At 37.9% G+C, this 18,564-nt stretch overlaps 2 long non-coding RNA genes across 2 annotated transcripts; both read left to right on the top strand.

Moving 5' to 3' along the window:
- Positions 1 to 3,388: 3,388 nt before the first annotated feature.
- Positions 3,389 to 5,729, top strand: LOC149610382 (uncharacterized). Its single transcript, XR_016376549.1, has 3 exons — positions 3,389 to 4,787; positions 4,927 to 5,276; positions 5,352 to 5,729. It is a non-coding gene; the product is annotated as an uncharacterized LOC149610382 (long non-coding RNA).
- An 869-nt stretch (positions 5,730 to 6,598) lies between these two features.
- On the top strand, positions 6,599 to 8,715 carry LOC149610381 (uncharacterized). Its single transcript, XR_016376677.1, has 2 exons — positions 6,599 to 6,867; positions 8,402 to 8,715. It is a non-coding gene; the product is annotated as an uncharacterized LOC149610381 (long non-coding RNA).
- Positions 8,716 to 18,564: the final 9,849 nt, after the last annotated feature.

Genomic DNA, 18,564 nt, shown 5'->3' with positions numbered 1-18,564 from the left:
GAAGGTATAAGATGCCTTTGTATTCGCGCGCCATAGTCCCAGCAGGGATGTTTGATATATCGACACTCTATAGGGATCGGCCTCTTCCTATACCCGTAATGTTAAAAAAAGGGGCAAGTTTTTGAGGCCGACGACAGCGCCATCTGGATTGCGGGAGCATCGTAACTATGTGATGATTCGTCTGCTAGTAGTACTGCCCCTCTGCGAGGCCTATAAAAGTTTAAAAACAACGATGAAGAGACTAGAGAGTTATGTTCGGAATTAAAACATGGACGAAAACAACGAGAAGCTTATTTATTTGTATGAAATTTCAAGTTATTTCAGTGAGTAGTAGTTAATTGATATTAAACTTAGTATAAATAGGTGAATGTTTTCTTTTTAGTGTTGAATTTTCTGTTTAGGAAATTGAAAAGGGATAATCTTGGATATTTAACTTTGCTCCACAGTTAGGAACGGAACAAAAAGTTCCAGGCATTTTAAAAAAATATATTTTAATTCACAAATAGTTTTCAGTTTAAAAGAGTGAAAAGGTATGGAAAAGGCAATTTTGAGATAACTCGTTGAAATTGCGCGGCCAATCTTTCGTAATTTGCGCCTTTTTTATTTCAACCAATCAGTAAATCATTTTCTTCCCACCTTTGAATTTCTCGTGACTTGACGTCATGAATATAGTTACGCTGCTCCCTGACACCAGGCGTCCGATTTTTGAGACGGCTCGCTTTTTTACCCCACCTTTTGTCAAGAGAGGCCGATCCCTATAGAGTGTCGACGATATATCAAACATCCCTGGTCCCAGTCCCCCTTTCAAAATACAAGGGGGGGGGGCGTAAAAGGAGGCGCCGGGCTATTTCGCCTCTCCTTAGTCGGAAAATATGACTGTAATTTTCGTCACTCGCGTCGTCGCGCTGACGTGAGTTTTTAAGAACCAATGAGATGCTGGTTGTAATTTAGAGACGGGGATTGACTCCGGACCTACGTTTGGACTGGAGATAAAGCTGGAAATCTGGCGAATTTATACCTTCTCTCTGAGATACTAGATATAACTTCTTGGTGTTAATGTTGCTTAATTTTACCTGTCGTTAAGGTATCTAGCAAATTGACTCCGTCTATGAAAAGATCATTTGATTCTGAAATCCCATGCAGGTAAGTCAAGTGTAGTTGTAAATAAATCCGTAACGTTTGAATGTTGTCGTCTTAATTTGTCATCAATGACAATATATATTAATCGAAGTAAATGTATAAATGGTAATAAAAATAATTCAGTTGTTTATCGTTTCTAGTTTTATATGTCCAGGCCACTAGGAAATTGTGGGTTTTCTAAAACCTCCCTCGAATATTGTTTGTTTACCACACAAGAATGATTCGTTGCTTCCACCTTTTTTGGGGTTAAACAAATAAATATTGTTAAAAACGATCGATTAATAAACCTATTTCACCCTTAGTTTCCGATGTCCCTTCAAGGGTGAGATGAATTTAATTCCTTTCAATTTACATTTAGTTTTCGAAACCAGAGATGTCGGATGTGAAAAGAACGAAAGTGTTTTGAACTATTTTGAACTCTTTTAACGTTTTTAGCCACATCGTATGATGAACATCTACGATGTGGGTCTTAGTTTGACCTGGCCTGTTGGTGGTGGTGGCGGCGTCGTGAAAGAGAACTGCCTTAGACAGTATAAAATTTTTCGATCGTCATTGAAGTGAGAGTGAATGGGAGAGAATTGTGGTGAGGTGATATTTTTCATTCGTGTATTTTAAAAGGAAGGAAATTATGATAGTTAGGTTAAGCCATATACCCTCCCTTAAAAATTCCTCTTACCCGTCGACAATAAGAGTTTCACGCTCCCCTATTTTAACATTCAAAGAAATCGAGGGAAATTTTGAAAGCAAAAGCAAGTATTTACTGACGTTCTTTTTAGAATGGTCTTAAGGCACCGGGATATTACAATTATTGGGTGTTTTACCGAATTCTTTCTCTTTCAAACGCTTCTGGCCATAAGTTCATGTTAGAAATTTATAAGATGCGAAAATTATGCGTCGGCACAAGTCTGTCATAAACTAAAACTTTCTGTACGTGTATTAATTGAGCGTTAAATACGTAATGTTAGAAATTTATAAGAAGCGATAAGTGTGCATCGGCATAAGTCTATGTTGTAAACTGATCGAGGGGATAATCACTAAAACTATCTGTTCTTCGATTCGCCGGAATACTACAATTACGGCATAAGTAAATTTATACTGGTAATAATTTTATCACTGTTTAGGGTAGTTCATCGAGGGGCTATTTACTGTGATTTAATGCACGGCAAATCATTTAAGAATGGTAAGAGATAGCGCTATTCACTCATTAGGGTAAGGTATAGAGGGGTTATCCACTCATTAGGGTAGGGTATAGAGGGGCTATTCACTCGTACGATGGGGCTACTATTACGAGCCCTTGGGTCGTCTTGTTTAAAATCACTCCCACACCGTAATCCAACTCCGCCACTGCGTCAGCGTATCTGAAAATGGGACGTAAAATGGTTCACGGTTTTCAAAAGAGCGTTTTGGAATAAAGCGGTTCCTAAAACAGCGGTTTGCAAAACCGCGTGGAAGCAAAACCGCGGTTGCTGTTTCCCCGTTTTTCAATACAGCGCTATTTCCCAAAACAGCGGTTGCTGTTTCCGCCCAAACTGTGATTGATAGGGAGGGAAATATCTATTATATTAAGTATATAGGACAAAGAACAATATTATGCAAAAAGGAGTAATGTTATATCGGAAGTAAATATAAAATATAATTTTTTGGAAAAGGTATTTTATTTTGGGAAGTTAATGAAGATAATCAACAATATTTTGGAAAAGGCGTACTTTCGTACGCTCAAGATATAAACGCTGTAATCAAAATGCGATAAAACGAGAAATGGCTATAATGGCAAACGCGTTTATGAAAAAGCCGTTTTGGACAATGCTGTTTTGATAACACGCCCAATCGATAACATACCCGTAAAATAGCCCCTTAGCTCATTGGTACGACCAGAAAAGAGTAAATAACCCAGCCTCTCTTACGGAAGAGTAAAATCGCCAGAAAAAAAAGACCAGATAGAAAAGACAGTGTCTGAACTCTGAACCCATTTCTTATTCAGTTAGGCCAGGAATGCATAGAGCTAAAAGGAATTATCGTGTAGCAGTTTTCCCAAACTTATCTAGGTGAATTTTGTGGGAAGAACTAGACTTAAAATTTTGCATAACGAATTTGAATTCGCAAATAATCTATCTCGCTGCGCCTGACCTGGCGTTGCTTCCAAAAAATGCAATATCAGTTATAAGGCGTCAGAATTAGGAGTCGTAACGGAGAATCCAAGCCCGTCCCACAAAATGCGTAGAAATTACAGTTGGCGATATGGGGGGCACAATGATTCCAATTAGCTGTATGCATTCCTGGTTAGACCCTGTATTCTGTAAAGGAACTCAAGCCCATTTTAAGGTGGTTCTTTTAAGTAATTTTCGAGCGAGCAATTATAGAAGGGCTTGAAACTGATAATGAAAGTGGCATTAACAAGGCGATCCAAGGGCTCGTAATAGTAGCCACATCGTACGAGTGAATAGCCCCTCTATACCCTACCCTAATGAGTGGATAACCCCTCTATCCCCTACCCTAATGAGTGGATAGCCCCTCTATACCCTACCCTAATGAGTGGATAACCCCTCTATACCTTACCCTAATGAGTGGATAACCCCTCTATACCTTACCCTAATGAGTGAATAGCGCTATCTTTTACAATGCTTAAATAATTTACCGTGCATAAAATCAGAATGAATAGCCCCTCGATGCCCTACCCTAAACGGTGATAGAATTATTACCCGTATAAATTTACTTATGCCGTAATTGTAATATTCCGGCGAATCGAAGAGCAGATAGTTTTAGTGATTATCCCCTCGATGAGTTTACAACATAGACTTATGCCGATGCACACTTATCGCTTCTTATAAATTTCTAACATGAACTTATGGTCAGAAGAGTTTGAAAGAGAAAGAATTCGGTAAAACACCCAATAATTGTAATATCCCGGTGCCTTAAGACCATTCTAAAAAGAACGTCAGTAAATACTTGCTTTTGCTTTCAAAATTTCCCTCGATTTCTTTGAATGTTAAAATAGGGGAGCGTGAAACTCTTATTGTCGACGGGTAAGAGGAATTTTTAAGGGAGGGTATATGGCTTAACCTAACTATCATAATTTCCTTCCTTTTAAAATACACGAATGAAAAATATCACCTCACCACAATTCTCTCCCATTCACTCTCACTTCAATGACGATCGAAAAATTTTATACAGTCTAAGGCAGTTCTCTATTCACGACGTCGCCACCACCACCAACAGGCCAGGTCAAACTAGTTCTTGCTTCTCAGTTTACAAGTCGTCTACAGCCAAAGCCGGGGAGTTGTTAATGAAGTGTACTTTTGTTTTTATATCTATACACTTTCGCTGAGAGCTTGTCATGAAGATGATGAATTGTCGTAGGTGAAACGTCACAGATTCTCGAAAAGCGACGCCAGGTGAGACACCGTCAAAGGTTTAGTAGAGACTAAATATTTCGGAAGATGGATTGCAAAACCGAGTGGTGTCAATTCCCGCTTGTCGTTCTCGAACTAGCTCTCAGAAAGTCTCTAGCTTTACGTAGTCTAGATATAGTGTCATACTTATGGGACATATCTTATAAACCTATGATGGTATCCAGTGCTAAAGTTTCTTAAGTTTACCTGTCGTTAAGGTATCTAGCAAACTGACTCCGTCTACGAAACGATCATTTGGTAAGTCTAGTGAAGTTGTAAATAAATCCACAACGTTTAAAGGTTGTCGATTTACCTTATATATAATCAATGGCAATAAATAAAATGAAGTAAAATGCATAAATGGTAATAAAAATAATTCAGTTGTTTACTGTTCCAGGTTTTGTATGTCCAGGCCACCAAGAAATTGTGGGTTCTATAAAACCTCCATCTAATGTTTGTTCATCACACAGGAAGACCTAATTCATCCTTGGTTTCCGATGTCGCTTCAAGGGTGAGATGAATTTAGTTCCTTTCAATTTACATTCAGTTTTTCGAAACCAGAGATGTCGGATGTGAAAAGAACGAAAGTGTTTTGAACTATTTTGAGCTTTCTTAACGTTTTTAAATCACTCCTACACCGTATTCCAACTCCGCCACTACGTCCCCATATCTCGGAATGAATGTAAATGGGACGCGAAATAGTCTTTTAGCTCCTTCCAGTGCGACCAGAAAAGACTATTATCAAGAGTAAATAACCCAGCCTCTCTTATGGACGAGTAAAGTCGCGGTTAACTGATTTATTGTTATTTTGGCTTATTCCAGGGAGCTTCGAATTTCAACGTCGTTTATTCGAAAGTGATTTTCCAACTTTGCCTCTCCGTCCTTTGGCAAAGAACATCTTGGATGCTTGGTTGGACCGTGTCATCCATGAGGGCATGAGGGGTGCAATACGGGAAGAATTAAGTCCCATTGGAAACAAACTGACTTACACCTATCCATGCTAATTCTTCATTTTCCAGCCCAAAACGTTGTTTTCCATCCAAGAACCCCAATTTCCGGAAGGGTGGGAAAACTTGAAAATTTGTGCTTTTTTTTTCAGGATCTGGACGTAACATTCATTCATTTTAATTATTTATCTTTAATAATACCAAATGAAATATGTAAATATGTATTATATTTCAAAATAAAAATTTGCATTGATATTCATAAATGTGGATGATAAATACATTTTTATTTATAAGCTTACTAATTAATGTCAGTGGCTGTGGTTTAGATACGGGGTGACATACATACAAATACATCATATCCTCTGCATTAGACCTACTATATTAGAATTATTAAAGTGCTTTCTCATGTGAGCAAGTTTCAACGAAGCGTACTTTTTGTTTCTATATCTATATACTTTGTTGATTCTTTATAAATGCACTATAGAATAAATAAAATTGAATAATTATTTCTTCGATTTAATGAGTCTAATTTTTATTGCTTTTCTTGTATGGGCTATTTAGCACTGTTAAAGGCTGCGAATCGAGGGGCTATTCACTAATGAAAATTTTCATTCATTGGTGATTTTTTAGATTCTTTTATAAGAGGATAGGGATTCATTGGTGATCTAAAATGGATGAGGAATAATGGTTGCGTCAGGATTACGAGGGGCTACTCACTAAAAACTCGTTAGTGATTTCAAACGGGATTGGGAATATGGTTCACTTAGGGGCTACGAGTTATCATTATTTTACTAGTTATGAAGGGATAATTAAGCATTGACACATTTGCCGCTAGGGGCGCTGTATACGTAGTTACGTATTTACTGACATCTTAAGCCTGATGAAATTCGACTAGACTTTCGTGTAAGCAATGTATAGTTCATAAATTGCCGCTAGGGGCGCTGCATACGTAGTTACGTATTTACTGACATCTTAAGCCTGATAAAATTCTGCTAGACTTTCGTGTAAGCAATGTATAGTTCATAAATTGCCGCTAGGGGCGCTGCATACGTAGTTACGTATTTACTGACATCTAAATCATGAGGAAATTTTATAGGCCTAATAGTGTGTTCTCTTATTTGAATTAGCGGCCACGTGAGACACTTCGAAGCGCCCCCAACGACGGAATTTACTATAAGACTCGGAAACCACTTGTCCAGTCTTCTTTTCTCTCAGCGCCGGCGACCAGTCAACATCGTTCCTTGATCAGCTCCTCGTAATCCTGACTTTCGAAGGAAATATTGGATGGAAAGCCACGTTTTACGCCGAAGTCGGGACGTGACTCCAAGATCTCCGCCATTGAATGTTCATTGGAACGTTGAAATCAAAGTGGAAAGGTTAAGCCTAGTACCGTAAGTGTAGAAGTCTTTCAATAATCCAAAGCCATCCAACTAGCGTTTTATTATTTTATTTAATCCTAGAGTTTAAATTATTTAGGTAGAGTTAATTGTTAGTCAGTTTATTGAAAATTTAGTACAATATGAGGAAATTTTCAAACACGAGGTCAGTGAGACAAGGCTTAACTTTGAACATCTTCAATCAAGTATTTGGGATTAATTTAGCGGGAATTAAATTCATTGTTTAATTATTTTAAATTACAAACCCCTAGTTTTTGCAAATTAGGTCTCATTTAACGGTGCGAAGCTACATAATCTAAAATAGGTCTCATGTATGACTTAACGGGGCGAGATTAAGTTACACTAGGCTAAACCTTTAAAAATATTTTATCTGGGCGTGGGATTATCTCTAAGCTTTTACTTTATGCCGTCATTTTATTTTAAATTAAATTAACGAGGATATTGTCGAATTATTTCGCGTAAATTAAAGATTTGAGATTCTAAACTTTAATTCATGGCGGTAAATAATTAATTTAGATAACGAACGACTGTCTAAATAATTTAATAAATTAGTTTAAATGAAAAGGCCAGGGTTAATTGTTAGTAAATTATTAATTACTGCAAATTAAGTCCATTTAATAATTTTAAAACGAGCCGTGACCGCGAAGTAAAGGCTTGAGATTAGGAATATTTTACTTAGTTTTTTCCTAAATTATTTTAATCTAAGGTGTTCTTTCCATAAAATATTTTGCTAGGACCTTAAAGTAGCCCTTTAAATTATGATTTGGCAATGGCTTAATATTTAGGGAGATTCTTAAATTCTATTTATGGGAATACTCTTCGTAGGTTTTTCTTACATTATTTTAATCTAAGGTATTCTTTCCGTAAATTATTATTTTTCTACGACCTTAAAGTGGCCCTTTAATTAGGATTTGCCAATGGCTTAATATATAGTGAGATTCTTATATTCTATTAATTGGAATATTTTATGTAGTTTTACTTAAATAATTTATGGAAACATTACCATAGATTTAAATGGGGTTTTTTTTGTTAGGACCCCTTTAATTCTCATTAGGCAATGGCTTAATATTTAGTTAGATTCTTAAATTCTATTTATGGGAATACTCTTCGTAGTTTTTTCTTAGATTATTTTAATCTAAGGTATTCTTTCCGTAAATTATTATTTTGCTAGGACCTTAAAGTAGCCCTTTAAATTATGATTTGGCAATGGCTTAATATTTAGGGAGATTCTTAAATTCTATTTATGGGAATACTCTTCGTAGTTTTTTCTTAGATTATTTTAATCTAAGGTATTCTTTCCGTAAATTATTATTTTGCTAGGACCTTAAAGTAGCCCTTCAATTATGATTTGTCAATGGCTTAATATTTAGTGAGTATCTTATATTCTATTTATTGGATTATTTTACGTAGTTTTTTCTTCAATAATTTACGGAAACATTACCATAGATTTAAATGTTTTTGTTAGGACCCCTTTAATTCTTATTAGGCAATGGTTCAATATTTGTTATTAATATGTTTTCTTTTATAGATGCGGCTGATATTCTTGGATTTTTCTGTCGCTGGTAGTTCCGAGACGTATCATTCCAGATGATATTCTTTATTACACGATGTATTTCTATCTCTCTCAGCGATAACTTCCAAAAATACGGACAACGTCACCGAACCTGGAAGACTGAAAATATAATACATCTTTTTAATTTGTAATTAATTTTTTACTTGCAACTACTTTTTTTCTCGTTCAAATTTTATTTTACCAAACACTTTAAAAAAAATTTTTTGTTAGAAGTTTATGTAAACACTTGGTTCTTTTTTTCTTATTGAATAAATTTTACCTTAAACCTCGTTCTTTGTTTTATCTAATTTATTTCGATACTAGGCTTGGTTTCAATTTTTTAGGGTCTGGACTTGGGGCGATATTTTTAGGCCCCTTTTTGTTTTTTTTTTTGGAATATTGGTTACCTTTAGGCTCTTTTTATTAATTTGTTAATGAAAGTCAGTAAATTGTCCTTAAAATAATAAAAAAATCAGTAAATATGCTTTAAAATAATAAAAAAACCTAAAAAGGGCCCTAAAAATATCACCCTAAGTCCAGACCCTAAAAAATTCGTTCCACCCCTAGTATCGAAACTAATTCAAGAAAACAAAGAACGTGACCCAAGAAAAAATTTATTTATTACGAAAAAACAATTGAGGTGTTTACAAAAATTTTCTACAAAAAATTATTTAAAGAGTTCTGTAAGTTAAAGTTTGACCACGTAAAATTGAATTGAGTAGTGAGAAATAAAAAATTTAAGAATTAAACTAATCAGTTCAGTTTCTTCACTATAATTTTCCAAATGAGCTGAAAGGCCTCGTGAATCGAAGATCCAAGAAATAGGTCATCTGGAATAGACGTCTCTAACAGCGTATGAACTCCACAAGAGCCTCGAACGTTGAAATCATCTGCTAGGAAACGTCTGACTGATCAGCAGCAGAAAATTCTTCACGTCTAAAGATGAAAATATATTAATAACAAATATTATACTATTGCCTCATTAGAATTGAATTGCTTTACGCCTAACAAATTAATAACTAAGTTAAATAATCCTACATATTTAAATAATTAATGAAAACCCGTTCCTTTATTAATGGCGATGAAATAAAGCTTAAGAATCTAAGCTAAATTTCTTAAGCCTTGCCCAAGTTAAACTTGTGATCGTGGCTTATTTAATTTTAATTTAAAACTATTATTAAATAGACTAAAATCGCGATAGAAAATAATTTTCTAACAATTAACTCTGCCTGTTTCATTAAAACTACTTAATTTATTAAATTGATAAATTATGAATTATTAAAAGGCTTACACTTACTGCGCATTAAGAAGTGGGTTCATTCCAAGATGGCCTCGACAAATTGATTTCAAATGCGATTCCAACGGCGGCAAAGAGTTCTAGATTCTGGACTGATTCCTCGTCAGCAAAGAGAGAAATGGCGGATCGTCGACGAAAGGCGTGATTCTTTGTTTTAAATGACTTCAAAATTCACGAACAAGTGATTTCCAAGAGCAGAGCGGGAAACGATATTGACTCCACGGTGCCGATCAAAGGAAGAACTTTTGGCTACCCCAGTAAAAGCCAAAAACGCCCGAAATTCAGGCCAAACTCGGGTAAAATGGAGTCCAAAGCCGACAAGAATTCGCGGTAGAGAGGCAGAAATGAAGTCGAATTACGTTTGACGGGTTGGCGGTATGTAATTTGATCAACTACGATGTGATTTTCTATCGGAAACTAGTGAAGGAGTGCGAGCGCAGTAGGCAAATCGAGGGCGTAAAAATGTGTAAAAAATAAAGACGTCTACGATAACAGTTAAAAAATGTCAGACCAACTCTTTATCTCCTCAATTGACCCAAAAAGGAATTAAAAAAAAACAGTATAACTTTGAAGACATAGAATTTTATTAGACGTTGAGTAAAAAATATATTAAAAAGGATATTTCGAAATAGACCTTTTTTAACCTTGGAAATGAAGCAAATCCTTTTTCACTCATTTGAACCTTTAAAATCCAAATTTTTTACAAACTTACCATTGCCACGTCATCGCACCAACTCAAAGCCGGTTGTAATGTTTTGCCGTCTAGCTTTGAATTATTTTCATTGCTTTTTGATATTGTACAGTTTTGGGCCTAGGAATTAAGTAATCTTTGAGATAAAAAGGCTGTTTTAGAGTTGATAGAAACATGGTCTACAAGGGAACTTGTTAAATGCCGGCGGCTAGCAGTTTGTTAAGACAATATTTGCGCAGAAGGAATTTGTCCATAATTAACCCGGACTACCCTAGTATTGAAAAAGGGTTTCCCTTGAAATTCTATTAGTAGTAGTAGTTTGTACGCTGGCATTGAAGTATTGATCTATACGCTAGTTTCCATCAAAAAACCCAGATTTTAAAGGATCAAGTAAACATTGCCGTGGGCCAGACAGTGCATGATGAAACACGAATATAGGTTGAATTTAGCGTAGCATAGTTAATGAGCTTAAACGTGATTTTGGTTTAACTTCACCAGTTAGAAAAGACAGTGTCTGAACTCTGAACCCATTTCTCAGTCAGTTAGGCCAGGAATACATAGAGGCAAAAGGAATCACGGTGTAGCATCCATTTTCCCAACATATCTAGGTGGATTTTGTGGGAAGAGCTAGATTTATTATTTTGAATGTCGAATTTTACTTGGCGAATATTCTCTCTCTCTCTCGCCGCGCCTCGCACCTCGCACGCTCTCCTGACCTCTCGTCGCTACCAAATCACGCGATAGCAGTTACAAAGACGTCAGAATTAGCACGTCCCACAAAACGCGTAGAAATTACAGTTGGCGATATGGGGGGGTTACAATGATTCCAATTAGCCGTATGTATTCCTAGTTAGATCCTGTATTCCGTAAAGAATTGCATCGGCGATGTAATTTTGTTGAACGCGATCAGCTACGCCCGCAATCACTTGCCCGGGACAGTCATCGAGAGCCAGCTACGAAAGGAAAATCAGTGTTTCTCCCTTTAAACACCGTCTGGCGCTGAAAGCTCCCGAGAGAAAAATTTCCATTTCTCTTTCGCGTAAAATCTATACTTGATCGTATTAGCTTTGGGGTCCGCTCCAGGTCCAGAAGTGTACCCTGTAGACACCGAACCGCCGTATGCCCATTAACTGGTTCCCGCGATAGTGAAATATTTGTCAGCGTGTAATACGTAAAAGGTTGTAGTTTAACACTCGGTTATATTTTTAATTCTTTCATAAGGTGTCATACTTCTTCTTACTGTTATTTTGTTTATGATATTACTATAAGTTCGTAAGATATGTTCCGTCATAGATAGTAAAATATTGGTCCGCGTGTAACGACAAAAGTAAATAGATACGCGGGTGTCGAGTAATACGAGAAGCCCTTCCCCCCTCTGCGTATGAATACTTTCCTGACCGTGGTGTCATACTTCTTATTGTTCGTTTCCTTAAGATACTACCATAAGATCGTAAGATATGTTTGTCACTGGTTACTGAGAGCAAAAGTTCATAGATATAAAAACAAAAAGTACGCTTCGTTGAAACTTGCTGGTGCCGAGTAATATGAGAATCCCTCCTTTAGTCCAGAATAGTGTCGACCCCCTCTGCGTATGAATAGTTTCCCGACCGTTGCACAGGGAACTAGCCGTGAATAGGCTCATAATGTAGCGTGTGCTAGCTCTTGTACCATAAACTAACGATTGGATCGTCAACATCATGTACTACTTTCTAAAAACCTATGACGTCGAGAAGCCATTACCCGATTGGTTAGTTTGCGTAGGGGGGAGGGTAGATTGCATCTCATTTTTCATGTCGTCTTCAGCCAATCGCAGGAAATCGTTAATGAAACGAACTTTATGTTTTTATATCTATATTCTTTTGGTACTACATGCACTCGGTTAAAATTGTATTTATTTCATTAGGTGTTATACTTCTTATTGTAATTTTGCTTAAGATATTACCATAAGTTCATGAGATATGTTCCATAAGCTTGCCATTGGTTACTGAGAGAATGTCAAGAAGTGACCAAAGGTATATTGATATAAAAACATAAAGTAGTACATGATGTTGACGATCCAATCATTCGTTTTTGGTACATTATGAGCCTATTCACGGCTCGATCCCTGTGCCACGGTCGGGAAACTATTCATACGCAGAGGGGGTCGACACTATTCTGGACTAAAGGAGGGATTCTCATATTACTCGGCACCAGCAAGTTTCAACGAAGCGTACTTTTTGTTTTTGTATCTATGTACTTTTGCTCTCAGTAACCAGTGACACACATATTTTATGATCTTATGGTAGTATCTTAAGGAAAAGAACAATAAGAAGTATGACACCTAATGAAACAATTACAATTATAACCGAGTGCACGTAGTACCAAAAGTGTAAAATTATAAAAACAAAAAGTACACTGAAGAAGACATGTAAAATGAGATGCAATCTACCCTGCGCTCAACCCCCTACGCAAACTAACCAATCGGGTAAGGGCTTCTTGATGTCATAAGTTTTTAGAAAGTAGTACATGATGCTGACGATCAGGGCCGGATTAAGCAATTTTGCACCCGGGGGCCGAGTTAATGCGCGAAAAAATGGAACAGCAAATGTTGCTAAGGGAGAATAGTTTAACTCAATTCGCCCCAACAAGCCTCGCGCCCGTGGTCCAGTGTCCCCTCGGCCACCCTTTTAATCCGGCCCTGCTGACGATCCAAACGTTAGTTTTGGGTACAAGAGCTAGCATCCGCTACATTATGAGCCTATTCACGGCTAGTTCCCTGTGCCACGGTCGGGAAAGTATTCATACGCAAAGGGGGGAAGGGCTTCTCGTATTACTCGGCACCCGCGTATCTATTTACTTTTGTCGTTACAAACGGACCAATATTTTACTATCTATGACGTTTCACCCACGTCACTTCGTGACAAGCTCCCAGCAACCAGTGACAAACTTACGGAACGTATCTTACGAACTTATAGTAATATCATAAACAAAATAACAGTAAGAATAAGTATGACACCTTATGAAAGAATTAAAAATATAATCGAGTGTTAAACTACAACCTTTTACGTATTACACGCTGACCAATATTTCACTATCGCGGGAACCAGTTAATGGGCATACGGCGGTTCGGTGTCTACAGGGTACACTTCTGGACCTGGAGCGGACCCCAAAGCTAATACGATCAAGTATAGATTTTACGCGAAAGAGAAATGGAAATTTTTCTCTCGGGAGCTTTCAGCGCCAGACGGTGTTTAAAGGGAGAAACACTGATTTTCCTTTCGTAGCTGGCTCTCGATGACTGTCCCGGGCAAGTGATTGCGGGCGTAGCTGATCGCGTTCAACAAAATTACATCGCCGATGCAATTCTTTACGGAATACAGGATCTAACTAGGAATACATACGGCTAATTGGAATCATTGTAACCCCCCATATCGCCAACTGTAATTTCTACGCGTTTTGTGGGACGTGCTAATTCTGACGTCTTTGTAACTGCTATCGCGTGATTTGGTAGCGACGAGAGGTCAGGAGAGCGTGCGAGGTGCGAGGCGCGGCGAGAGAGAGAGAGAATATTCGCCAAGTAAAATTCGACATTCAAAATAATAAATCTAGCTCTTCCCACAAAATCCACCTAGATATGTTGGGAAAATGGATGCTACACCGTGATTCCTTTTGCCTCTATGTATTCCTGGCCTAACTGACTGAGAAATGGGTTCAGAGTTCAGACACTGTCTTTTCTAACTGGTGAAGTTAAACCAAAATCACGTTTAAGCTCATTAACTATGCTACGCTAAATTCAACCTATATTCGTGTTTCATCATGCACTGTCTGGCCCACGGCAATGTTTACTTGATCCTTTAAAATCTGGGTTTTTTGATAGAAACTAGCGTATAGATCAATACTTCAATGCCAGCGTACAAACTACTACTACTAATAGAATTTCAAGGGAAACCCTTTTTCAATACTAGGGTAGTCCGGGTTAATTATGGACAAATTCCTTCTGCGCAAATATTGTCTTAACAAACTGCTAGCCGCCGGCATTTAACAAGTTCCCTTGTAGACCATGTTTCTATCAACTCTAAAACAGCCTTTTTATCTCAAAGATTACTTAATTCCTAGGCCCAAAACTGTACAATATCAAAAAGCAATGAAAATAATTCAAAGCTAGACGGCAAAACATTACAACCGGCTTTGAGTTGGTGCGATGACGTGGCAATGGTAAGTTTGTAAAAAATTTGGATTTTAAAGGTTCAAATGAGTGAAAAAGGATTTGCTTCATTTCTGAAGAAAAAGCAGCCCGTGCGAGTCCGATTTGGCGACTGTTTAGGCGCTCGATGTGATTCCTCGTTAGGGTTCTTTTGGGAGAGCGTGTTTTGACTTAAGGTTCGGACTGAAACAAACCTTAAGGCTAGCGAACTATCTTAACTAAATTAATTGACTTCCTTTGAGACTTCTTTAACTACAACATAACTCTTTATTTATTAACAAGTATTGTGATTTGGTATACTTGAGACCCTTTGGTTTGGGTCCGTCGCTAAGTTCTTGGGCGAGGATCTCGGTAGCTGGTTTTGAAGTTCTGACGATACAAAGGGAGAGTCCCCCAATTTATAGGTGCATCCCCAGGTCAATGTCGCCAGAGAGCCGGCATAGTTCTAACCTTGGCTCTTCTGCAGGGTTATAGTGACGTTGACGTTGACCTGGGGTGACCGCTACCCAAATCCTTTCCCGATGACGTAGGAAACTTTCCCTTGTTGTAGGCTTAAGGCTATACAGCTGTGAAATACTTGTAAAGATTTAGATACAAGAGAAAGATAAAACCCTCCTTGAATAGGGTTGTACAAACAATTTTATGCTTTATAGAAGTGTGTAAACTGAAGTAAAGTTTTCTTAACCGCGTAAACATACAATCTTTTTCACACTCCCCGCGGTGATACTCACTAGTATCACCCTGGTTTACGCGTTTAATGGTTTATTCTAAATTGCAGAGATTATGATTTATTTACTTATTATTATTATTTTTTTTTATTTATTTACTTTTTGTCTGTTTGTTTTTTGTTGCTCTTATTAGGTTATCAGGTTATTTTATCACTTGTTCGATGACCTAAGTAAGCGTGCCATTTCCCTACTCTCGGTTTGTTCCTTCAGAAATGCAACTAGTTCTTCCGCGTCTAAACAATCATTATTCCCCATATAACCCCTTTTAACGCAAAATGCAGTCCTAATGTCTTCTGGCATACATTCTAATAGTGTGGGGCAAAGAAAGGATGTTTGATTGGTCGTATTAACATTAAGGGCCTTGAGACATCGTAGATTTACTTCGCAAGTATTTAGCATTGATCTAAGACCATCTACGTTGCTCGAACTGGTTACTGGCTCAATACTCCTTAGTTTATTCATGTGTACATGCACCGCGATCCTACTCTTATCAAATCTATTTTTCAACAATTTGACGGCTTCGTCATATGAGTCGTCACATTCTGTTAACCCGTCAATGGCTTCAAAGGCCTCCCCCTCCAAGAAAGAGTTCAGATATATTAGTTTTTCTACCTTACTAAGTCGTTGGTTGTTTTCTATCGTTGTTTTGAATCTTGACCAGAAGGCGTTCCATTTTGTATGCTCCCCGCGAAATATTGGGACCGTGTACGTAGGTAGTCTCACCTCGGTGCCGTAACTGCCGTTGTAGTTGGGGAAATTTCCCGCGCTGATTGGTTGCTGCTGCGGTACCATGTTTTGTTGGCTTGGCCCGATGACCGGAACTTGATGACTAGCTGAAGGTGAAGGCTGGTTGTTGGACGCCGAGTTTTGCGTCGGGAGTGGCGGCTGAATTGGCGCCGGATTTTGCGGTATTATTGCGGGCGATCCTGCCGGTAAGGCTAACTGAGGGACCATCGGAGGCGCCAGTGGGTTTAGGGTTGAGACGTTGTAAACCGTTGACGTCGAATAGTTGGACGTCGCGTTGGTTTGGGTGGCGGTCTGCTTCCTCTGGATTATCCGCTGTGTTTTTCTCCTTAAGTCGGATATCTCCTCCCTTCTTAAGATCGCCTCTTCTATCTCCTTTTCCATTTCTTGGTCATCTTCAATTAGGGCCTCGACACGTGCGTCAATTTTAATGAGGTCTTCTTCCTTTTCCGCCAAACTGGATAGAGCGTCTTCTAAGTCATCCACACTCGTATTTGGATCATTAATCAACGTTTTAATTTGATTTATTTTTCTAGTCGCGGCACTTCGCGTACTTTTCCTATTTGCTTTTGCTAGTTGTAAAGCGTTTTTAGTGGTCGTGTTAGTTGCTCCTCCGGTAGGCGCGCTCGTTCGTCCGTCCGGTACCGATGTTTTGGTGTTCGACTCCGACACGTTATTTGAAGCGTTATTGTTAGGCATTTTACTTTATTCTAATTAATTTCACGAGAGTTTACGTAATTAATTAGCTGTTTTATTTTAAGTGATAATTAGCGATTTAGTTAATTAGCGTCCACGAGATTTTACGAGTCTAATTGACGTAGTTTCACGAGATTTTACGTGATTAATTAACGATTTAATGTTAATTAACGTTCACGAGATTTTACGAGTCTAATTTTCACGAGAGTTTACGTAATTAATTAGCTGTTTAATTTACGTGATAATTAGCGATTTAGTTAATTATCTTTCACGAGATTTTACGTGGTAATTAGCGATTTAATTTAATTTTCTTCCACGAGATTTTACGTGGTAATTAGCGATTTAATTTAATTTTCTTCCACGAGATTTTACGTGGTAATTAGCGATTTAATGTTATTTTAATTAGTTTGCACGAGATTTTACGCGACTGATTTATTTCACGAGATTTTACGTGACTGGTTAATTTCACGAGATTTTACGTGACTGGTTAATTTGTTTTAGTTTAGTTTTACGAAAGTTCACTTATCTTAATAGCGGTTAAGTCCCGGGTTTCGGCACCATGAAGAAAAAGCAGCCCGTGCGAGTCCGATTTGGCGACTGTTTAGGCGCTCGATGTGATTCCTCGTTAGGGTTCTTTTGGGAGAGCGTGTTTTGACTTAAGGTTCGGACTGAAACAAACCTTAAGGCTAGCGAACTATCTTAACTAAATTAATTGACTTCCTTTGAGACTTCTTTAACTACAACATAACTCTTTATTTATTAACAAGTATTGTGATTTGGTATACTTGAGACCCTTTGGTTTGGGTCCGTCGCTAAGTTCTTGGGCGAGGATCTCGGTAGCTGGTTTTGAAGTTCTGACGATACAAAGGGAGAGTCCCCCAATTTATAGGTGCATCCCCAGGTCAATGTCGCCAGAGAGCCGGCATAGTTCTAACCTTGGCTCTTCTGCAGGGTTATAGTGACGTTGACGTTGACCTGGGGTGACCGCTACCCAAATCCTTTCCCGATGACGTAGGAAACTTTCCCTTGTTGTAGGCTTAAGGCTATACAGCTGTGAAATACTTGTAAAGATTTAGATACAAGAGAAAGATAAAACCCTCCTTGAATAGGGTTGTACAAACAATTTTATGCTTTATAGAAGTGTGTAAACTGAAGTAAAGTTTTCTTAACCGCGTAAACATACAATCTTTTTCACAATTTCCAAGGTTAAAAAAGGTCTATTTCGAAATATCCTTTTTAATATATTTTTTACTCAACGTCTAATAAAATTCTATGTCTTCAAAGTTATACTGTTTTTTTCTAATTCCTTTTTGGGTCAATTGAGGAGATAAAGAGTTGGTCTGACATTTTTTAACTGTTATCGTAGACGTCTTTATTTTTTACACATTTTTACGCCCTCGATTTGCCTACTGCGCTCGCACTCCTTCACTAGTTTCCGATAGAAAATCACATCGTAGTTGATCAAATTACATACCGCCAACCCGTCAAACGTAATTCGACTTCATTTCTACCTCTCTACCGCGAATTCTTGTCGGCTTTGGACTCCATTTTACCCGAGTTTGGCCTGAATTTCGGGCGTTTTTGGCTTTTACTGGGGTAGCCAAAAGTTCTTCCTTTGATCGGCACCGTGGAGTCAATATCGTTTCCCGCTCTGCTCTTGGAAATCACTTGTTCGTGAATTTTGAAGTCATTTAAAACAAAGAATCACGCCTTTCGTCGACGATCCGCCATTTCTCTCTTTGCTGACGAGGAATCAGTCCAGAATCTAGAACTCTTTGCCGCCGTTGGAATCGCATTTGA

Source organism: Phalangium opilio, unplaced genomic scaffold, assembly GCF_054372755.1.
Source record: "Phalangium opilio isolate 3A_F unplaced genomic scaffold, DU_Popi_V2 ptg000329l_1, whole genome shotgun sequence".
Lineage (NCBI taxonomy): Eukaryota > Metazoa > Arthropoda > Arachnida > Opiliones > Phalangiidae > Phalangium > Phalangium opilio.
The sequence above is the reverse complement of the archived record's forward strand: the minus strand, read 5'-3'. Positions and strand labels throughout refer to the sequence as shown.